General features: G+C 46.8%; 1 pseudogene; it reads right to left on the bottom strand.

Annotated features, from left to right (window-relative positions):
• Positions 1 to 2,521: 2,521 nt before the first annotated feature.
• LOC110313990 lies at positions 2,522 to 4,305 on the bottom strand (annotated as a pseudogene).
• Between the last annotated feature and the right edge of the window lie 5,262 nt (positions 4,306 to 9,567).

Here is a 9,567-nt window from a genome sequence, read left to right as displayed (position 1 = left end):
GAGAGAGAGAGAGAGAGAGAGAGAGAGAGAGAGAGAGAGAAAAGAAAAATAGTGGTAAGAAGAGAATGTTGCTTGTCAATCCTTTTACATTCACTACACTGCCAAATTACCACTGTGCTACATCCACTCCAATAGTGACATGCATGACAGGCCAAAAGCCTGGATGCAGTCCCGAGGCAAAGAGTTTCACAGAAACTTTGTCTCCTGGACCTGTGGCATCCCATAGCACGTATGCTCCAATTTTGTCCTTTCGAATGATTCTGTGTGCTTCCTTTCAGCATTGTTTTGTTATAGGTGCCTCCAAACAATGACTTGCCAAATAACTAAGCAAAATTGAACTTTGCTTCCTGGCCTTCATCAATGCCCTAGGTAGTCCTTGAGTCAACCCTGGGCTTGGAATTCAGTAAGAATGTTGCCTATTCAGTGACATTCAGAATTGCCTCTAGTATTGTAAGAGAGATAGTGAAAGAAATCAGGCTTTACTATCTACTACATAAAGTTAGAAATCTCAAGGTAAGCCTAGCAAAGTAAGTTTAGAATTCTTATTATAGTTATGTATGGCAGACTACATTACTTATTAGTAGAAAAGTGCCCCCACACTATCACTTAGATAAAAGCCAAGTCGCTCCCATATACAGGAATTTACAATGGTTTAGGAAGAAGATCCTGCTGTGGTTTTGGAGTATTGCATTATTCATGAGGTTAGCTAGAACTCCCTAAAGAAACCATGACTTGGGTGTGAAAGCCCTTGCCCCAGGAGTGTAAAGACCTCACACCTGGCTTCTAAAACTATAGCTGACCTTAGATAGAGGTGACTTTGTCTCAGTTGTTTTATTGCCCAGTTCCTGCCAGTCTTTGTATTTACATTCTTCTGTTTTACATAAGAGTCATTAAGCATAGGGTAACCTCATTTGTACCTTGCCAATGTGTCACCTAACTTCCCTATTTTATTTATTTATTTATTTTCACAACAAAAATCACAATTTTTATTTACAAAGGCCAGCGTGGGTGTTGGGTGTAAGAGGGGGAAGGGAAGGCATGTCTGAACTGATTGGGCCTGCTCCCCACCTACAGCAGGATGCCTATCCTTACCTCTGTCTCTCAGCCAGGGGTCTTCCAAGCACCTGGACCACACAGCAGAGAGAATGTGTCAAGAGCATTCTCCGGTACTCCAGTTAAACAAAGCCCAATTCCATACCAAAGGCATCTGTCATCCCACCTCTCCTCAAATACAAGTTTCTGGCCTAGAGAGAACCAGCAAAGAACTGAAAGGCAGGAGCTCTGGAAGAGAAACCTCACAATTCTTTCACCAAGGAAGCAGTGGTGGCCAGGTTACCAGTCAGATCCATTATAGCTCAGAGAATTACTCAATCTGCTTTCTGGTTACCCAATACCCAGAGGCCCAGGGACCCGGCTCCCTCAATGCTAAAGTCTTCCACGAGATTGGCCCTTGTACCCACTCATCTCTGTTGACAAAGTTGTGAACCAGAAATCAACAAAAAACATACACCTCCCCAACCTGCATGTATGCACATATACAGATTTTCTACAATGCCGAGAAACCCCATCAGATCTTCAGGAGAGTGGGCCTGAAGCCTGGGTCCACTGGAATATGTACATGAGCACAAGTATGTCTGGAAACAATGGAGCCAGTCTGACTCCTCGTGGGTCACGCTCGTGGGTCACGCTGGTCAGCTTTGTCGAGCTCCTTTCTTCAGTTCCAAGTCCATCAGTTCCTCTTCTGTCAGGCCTGAGCCTGGCTTCTCCACCATGAAAGACTATGGGTCTTTCTAGACTCTGTCAACGCCAACTTCCAAGCCTCCCGCCCAGGCTGTCTCCCGAGTCCCTGCTCCCGAGAGCTCTCTGCTGTCTGTGGCTCTTGAGCACCAGCGTCCACTGGTCTGGTTTGAGCTTGATAACCCTGCCCAGACTGCTCACTGCTGCCTTTGGACAGAAGGATAGGCATTTTCTTCCCTGCCTCAGAGTCCCAAAGGGAGCCCATGAAACACCGCTATATGAACCAGTACAGGAGTAGAGAAAGAAAAACAGTTTCACCAGCACCTAGCCAAAGAGTGAAATTCAAACTGGTTGAGCTGAGGTGAGAGAGGGAGAGGAGGGTAGGAGTAAGGTAAGGCTCACTAAACTCTAGTGGTACCAACGCAAAACTTCCGGTCCGCCAGGCGGGGGCCTCCTCTCAGTCCCCTGGGGAAGAATGCCAAGGTACTTGTCAGCAAGGAGAGGTGGCCAACGGGCACACCGTGCACACTAGATAGCTGTGGGCAAGGAGATGTGGCCAACGGGCACACTGTGCACACTAGATAGCCCTGTTCCAAGAGATTTTATGACAGTAAACAAATCAAAATCCTTGGACAGCTTTGGGTTGGGCACAAGCCTTGGAAGTTGGAAGTCACCCTGCTGTTCGTAGGGGTCAAAGAAGACAGGCTATGGAAGGTAGGGCTTGACAGAGGAGCCAAAGGCTGGCGCTGAGAGGTGGGGAAGGCAAGAGGCACCGGTCAATGGATCAGGAGAGCTGGGAGCCCAGGAGTCTCTCAACAGCAGCATTGATGTCCCCTCCTGTGGCAATCAGGGCCTGTAAGTTGGCCTCAATCAATCAGGGCCTGTAAGTTGATAAAGCCCATGGAGTTGAGTTGTTCCAGCTGCTGTTGAAATTTCACTTCTGGCATTGGCACCTGTGAGTTCCCACTTCCAGACAAAAGTTGTATCATCTGTTGCGTGAGATGTTGCTGGGCATTGGAACCCGCACCAGGAGGAGATGTGGCTGGCATGCCTGGGGAAGAAGTGGGGCCTCTGCCGAAGATCCAGAGTTGCTGCCTGCCAGAGGTACGAGGTCCGGGCTGTCCCAAAGGAGCCAAGCCCAGGGACCTCAGTCTGGAGGGTCTGCAGTCCCTGCTGGATCTGCAGCAAGGCCTGCATGGCCCAGGAATTGGTGAGGATGGAGAGAGACTCTGGGTTTTGCATCTGCTGCAGGAACACAGGGAGCTGCAGATGGAGCTGCTCCTGAAGCTGTGGATTCCCTGCAAACAGTGGCACATTCATCTGAGCAGCAAAGTCAGGGTTCTGGGCGAGCGTCTGCATCATGGTGCGCATGTAAGAGGCTGAGATGACATACTGCATCAGCTGGGGGTTTTCAGAAATCTGCTGGAGGAGCGCCTACATTTCTGGGCTGTTGAACATCCCTGACCCCAGGCTAGCCGCATTGATCCCGAAGGGGTTCGAGACTGTCGGGTGCACCTGGCTGGTCCCAGATCCTCCCGTGCCCTCCCCACCGTACCCGGGGGTCTGGGAGGTGGGGGGCGAGGGGCTCCAGGGGTTAGGGAGGGGCTCTCGATTCTCAGTCAGAAGAGGTTGGGAAGATGAGTTGTCGGAGTTCCCTGCAAGGGAAGAGAAGGGATTGTTGCCAAATTGTTCCTGAGCAGCAGTGAACATGGGCTCCTGGATGTCCGCGTACATGCGTACATGCGGCGGAGGGCATTATACCCTCCCGGGACACTTTCCAGGTTGCTGAGGTCCGGGTCCTGGATCCGCATCATTTCTTGCATCATGGCTGGGTTACAAGCAAGCTCCATTGTCTGCCTCATGAGCTCTGGGTTGTTGAGCATGTGGCTGATCTCGGGGTTCCTCTCCATCAGCTGGTGTATCTGGGGGTTAGCCATGATCATGTGGCGCATCAGGTCAGGGTTTGACATATCCTGGACCAAGGGGTTCTCCATGATCTGCGACAGCATATCAGGATGAGATGAGCTGTCTCTGTATCTATTGCTGTAGCTCCATAAAGTTGGCGGAGCCCAAGCCCAGGATGCCCAGGCCCAGGATGCCCCCGAAGCCAGGGAGGATCGATGCAGTAGCATTTGAGAGCCCCTCTGCAGCCACTGGAGAGGACCCCCCTCCACTACCAGCATCTGAAGTGGTATTGCCAGAACTGCAGGGCTGGACAGGGGTGGCAAGTGAGGCAGGCGTGGTGGAGGGTGCAGAGGCAGAGTCCGGAGTGGATGGAGGAGAAGCAGCAGCTGTCACTGGATCTTGAGCCTTCTGAGGGGTTTTGATGACTAGGTGGACTGTGAGCCTGTCCTTGATGCTATGCTGGCTCAGGGTGTCCCCGTCCTTGAGGATCTTGCCTGAGAAGATCAGGACCTGATCCTGCTGAGCCTTAAACCTCCTGGAGATTTCCTCCTTGAACTCCTTGAAGGAGGCTTGATCACAGATCACGATCTCCTCCTTGTCCTTGGGGGTCTTGACGGTGACCCGAATCTGGGGCCTCGTTTCAGCCCCACTCTGTTCCACCATGCAGCCGCCTGGCCGCGCCCCCCCCGCCCCCCATTTTATTCTGTATAAAAGTTTGATGCTCGATTTGACAAATTGCATTCAGATACCACATTCCCTTGTATTCTTATTTGTCACCCCACTTCCTCCGACTCCTTGCCCACCTGTAACCGAACCCAAGTTTTGCTCATGGATCGGGACCCAAGTGAGGTCCCTCTGCAGCACCACTGGATTTTTAATTTTTTTCTAATATTACAGCTGAGCAATAGTGAAAACACACAGGGCTTAGTTCAACTTCAGTGAAGTAGCTGGTTATAAAATTAACTCAAACAAATCAGTGGCCTTTCTCTACACAAAGGATAAACAGGTTGAGAAAGATACTTAGGGAAACAACACCCTTCACAATAGTCACAAATAATATAAAATATCTTGGTGTGACTCTAAGCAAGTGAAAAATCTGTATGATAAGAATGTCAAGTCTCTGAAAAAAGAATTCAAAGATGATCTCATAAAGTGGGAAAGTCTCCCATGCTCATGGATTGGCAGGATTAATATAGTCAAAATGGCTATCTTGCCTAAAGCAATCTACAGTTTCAATGCAATCCCCATCAAAATTCTAACTCAATTCTTCACAGAGTTAGAAAGGGAAATTTGCAAATTCATCTGGAATAACAAAAATCCTAGGAGAGCAAAAACTACTCTCAACCATAATATAACCTCCATAACATAGCCAGACCTTGTTATCCTTTTCTACTTTTCTTTAGTCTCAGTCCTCAAGAAAGATCCTCTTCTCACCTGACATCAATTTTAGGACTGAGATTGTTTTCTCTCCAAAATGCCTAACTCCAATTAAGGTAGACTAAAAGTGGCCATCCACAGCAGCCATGAGTTCCAAAGGCATGAGAACATAGGCATAGTGGCTCAGGGTGGTCCCTGGCTTGTAGGGTTGGTTCAGTCCCATCACAGTTCCAATTATACCATGGTTGCTCACTAGGATGACTGGCTGATCCAAGACACTTACTCTGGTAACTGTGCATGGCCTCCTCTGTTGCTTTGATGTACCCTTCCCTGTACAGGCTCAGCTTCCTGATGCAGCCCATCTGCCCAACCCTGGCCTATTTCTAAAGACTGACAAGAGGAGCTGGAGTCCACTCTTGTCTTGGGGATTCTGAAGGATTTACTATTGACTCCTTACAAGACCTCTGCTGACCATCATATCCATCCTTCAGTCCCAGGTCAGCTCTGATCTCCATTATCATCACTGAGTGGGAAGTCGGAGGTGACAACTTTAGTTCACAGTCTTTCCCACCACCCATTCAGCCTGAGGACAGGGGCAGCTTTTTCATGCCTTGATTCTGAGATCTCCTTGATCCTCCTTCAAGCCTTGGTTCCTTCTACATATCTTATGCTTTTCTTCCCAGGACAAGGCCAGCTCCTCCCTTGCCTGTTGCAAGATGAAACAAAAATGCACTATCCCCAGTAACACTTCCCAAGGCTTCCCCAAATTGATGGGAGTGTGGAAGCCCACCTGTGCTCTGTAGGCCAGGAAGTTGGACCACACTCAGCCTGGCTGTGTTCCTTGGGACCCTCTATCTAGAAAGTGTTACTCCAGTCCATCTTGTACTGTCATTTGGCTCAGATAGTGTGGCCATCTTTCCTCCAGGACTTTTGTGTGTGTGTAAGGGTGGATAACTTACTCCTGTAAGTCAGTACTTACTGAGGCATCCTCTTAGTACTCAGTACCCCAAAGGCCTTCCTTCCACCTCCTTGCCTAGGCACAAAAGAAAGATGATGAAGTTTGGTGAGGGGATCAATCATACAAGGTAGCCTTGTTTTGTTTAATGGCTATTAAATATATACAAGATAGCATGATAACCCACTTTGTTTGTTTCTCTGTCTGCCTGGGGTTTGGCCTCAAAATAGGACTCAGAGGTCACAACTTGACTAACAGATACTTGGTCACCTCATCTTTCTGAATTACCCAAATGGCACCATGCACTGAATGCTCGCAGAAGGTGTGGGGATACTCTATTCTTCCAAGAACACACCAGTGAAAATATCACTTGGGTACCTTCTAGATTGAGTGTGGCCTCTGTAGTCCTCTCTCAGGTCCTACATACATGCTGAATGTGAATCCATTAGCATGGATAACCATACCTGCAAAAACAGATCCTCTGTATTTGTCTATAGGGACCTACTAGTCTGATTCCAGAAACTGGCTCCTCAGTCTGGTATAGTGCTCACCACAGGGGTCCTGCTGAAATACTATCAGACCCTCTCTCAGAAGTGTGTCTTCTGCTGTGGTGTCCTCTTTCAGATCTGAATGTCACCCTGGAGTTGAAATGAGTCTCCTTCAGGAAAATTCTACAACTAGCTCCTGTGCAATGTCTCCAAGAAAGATACAATGGGCATAGGCCTCCCTTGCTGGCATGCTAACCAAAGGGATGAAGCTTTATTATTTGTGGCCCATATATCCTGAAAAAGGACCTTTCCACCTACCCTAAGGGCTCAGCTGGAATTCAAAGTGCATCTAGGCTGTTTGCTTTCCAGGAATCTCACAAAATGTCTCTGAGTCTATCCTAGTCCCTGGATGCAGAAGTTTAGGGAGATGCTCATTCTCATAAATCAAGGTGAGATTTGTTGCCAGACCCTCAACATGATACAATGTAGTTGATTGTCCATACTTGTTTACATTGGCTTGTTTTCAGACTTCTGTCTCTGCTTCCCTCTTGGCTAACTCCTGTGGCTCCTTTGTTTTTGAGAACTTCTCAAATGCCTTCTATTTGTAGTCTCCAGAATGGGTGACGAAGGGACTCATTGCTGCAAGTGGGTACCTTTTGGGTGAAGCTTACTACACCATCTGACCCAGATTATCTGAAGTTGTATACAGAACAGAGCTTCCACAGTCCACTCTCAGGACCTTTGTTTATCCTGCAAGCTATTCTCCTCTCTTTCCCTCTGGGAATGTCTAAAAGTGATGTCTATTCAGGGTTTCTAAGAATGGAGGGAGAAAAGGTTCATCTGTACAAGTGGGTCTCACTTGGAGCTAGGCTAACCACAGGGACAAAGCTGTAGGATTCTTGTATCCCCAGTCTCAAAGGGACCTTTAAAGTTCATTGAAGCACCTAACTCAACTCAGAAGGCTCTGTTACCTTACCTCTGCAGATCTTAGGCCTTATTTCCTAAAACAAGGCCTGCTTGTCCCTGATATCCTACAAGCTGCAGTGGAGGTACATTGAGTCTGATTATATTATCCCAGGTCTGATGAGAGAATGGAGGCTCATGTATGATATGAAGAGCAAGAATATTATTCCAATATTTACGATACACTCAGTGCCAGGCTGCATCATTTGAAAACACTCTATCTAGAATATCTCTACAGGCAAGTTTCTGCTGTCACCTTATCTCTGATTTTGTGGTTATTTCCCCACCAGTAATGTCATGGATATGGAAGTATCTGTGAGAGAGTTATTTATGCAAATGAGTACTAAGGCATCCTCTAACATCCGGAACCTCAAAACATGGCTCTAAGTCTAGAGCCAGGAGGCAGATGTTGACCATAGGGAGGGGTTCATTCCCACAAGTTAGCCTTTGGTTTCTTTCAGACCTGTCAAAAGTATACAATGTAGCTTGATCATCCCAGCCTCTTCTATCTGGTGGGGGGGGGGCTTTTAAAATCCACTCATGATCTACATGTTTATTGAGAAACACCCTCCTGGTCCTGTTTCTTAACCTCATAAATGGCTCCTGCTCACTCTTTTGAGAGGGAGAAGAAGAGATTCATTACTTCAAATATACCCCAGTTTAATTATCAAAGTACTGTCTAGGTGGAGTAGGGTGGAGTAGGATTTCTGCAGTTCACTTTCAAGTGCTACATACACCATGTAAGCCATGACTTCCTCCTGTCTAAAAGGAATTAAACATTGCTCCTCTATACTGATCATAGTTACAGACTAACAAAATGCTCAGTAAAACCACTAGACTCCCATTTCCTGCAGTGCTCACCAAAGAGGAACAGCTTTAATATTCTGAGACTCTATCTGGAGTGGAGTTTCTTCAACCCACTCTATAGTCAGATTTTTATCATGAACAAAGTAGTCTGTTTCCTTAGAATCTTATAAGATGGCTCCTCAGTATGGTCTTCTAGGACTGCTAGAACAAGGGACTGCTGCCTACAAGTTTGCTCTGCCTTTCATGATGAAAAGTGAAGGGGGTAACCCTACATTATTTAGGGTCCTTCTATACAGAAGGAGGTTTTAGGGATAAACTCTAATCTTCCACCTTGACCCAGAAATTGTAGTGTGATCTTTTTTTCCTAGCAGAAAATGCACCAAATATCTCTGACACCACCCCCTACCCCCTAGTGCCTAGATGTGAATTTAAAATGATGAATATGATGACTATTATATCAATCCAGCACTGAAGTGAACTCTAAAGTCTAGGAAACTCACAAAATGGCTTTGAGTTCCCTCAAGTACTAGAATGCAGAAGCTTGTCAAGGGTTATTTTCCACAAATAAACCCAAGTCTGGCACAGGATGCTCAAAACAGTACAGTATAGATTAATTATTCCAGCTTATCCATCTGGGTGGGCCTTCTGAGTTTCATTGACAAATTTCTGTCTTACCTCAGGAAATCTAGTTACCTACCTTCCTTCCTTCCTTCCTTCCTTCCTTCCTTCCTTCCTTCCTTCCTTCCTCCCTCCCTCCCTCCCTCCCTCCCTCCCACCCTCCCTTCTTTCTTTCTTTCTTTCTTTCTTTCTTTCTTTCTTTCTTTCTTTCTTTCTTTCTTCCTATTTTTTTGGAAAACTCTGAAACAGCTCTTTAGACAGAGTCTACACCAGTCCCTAGGAATAGCAGTAAGGGCCTCATTTCCACAAATGGATCCTACTTAGATTAGTGCATTCCACAGGTGCTGAATCTTGGGGTATAGCTTCCAAAGTCCATCCTCAGGTCCCATGTTCACCCAGCAAATTTTACTTTCCCCCTTTTCTCTCTGGGAATGTCTGTACAGTGTACTTTTGAGAGGTATTCACAGGATGGAAAAATAAGAGATTCATCCCTACAGCTAGGCCACAATTGGAGCTAGGCTTACCACAAGGGTGAAACTGAATTATCCAGAGACCTTCTATCTTGAAAGAGGCTTTTAGAGTATATCCTAAACACTTACCTCAGCTCTGAAAGCAGAGCAGTCTCCTGGGAACCAAACAAAATAACCGAGTCCTACAAATGCCCAGATGCTTCTTAGGAAGCATAGGAACAGGCTGATTTCTACACTCTCACTTTGG

The sequence above is a fragment of the Mus pahari genome, chromosome X (genome assembly GCF_900095145.1).
Source record: "Mus pahari chromosome X, PAHARI_EIJ_v1.1, whole genome shotgun sequence".
In the NCBI taxonomy this organism is placed as follows: domain Eukaryota; kingdom Metazoa; phylum Chordata; class Mammalia; order Rodentia; family Muridae; genus Mus; species Mus pahari.
This window is presented reverse-complemented; position numbering and strand designations above follow the sequence as displayed.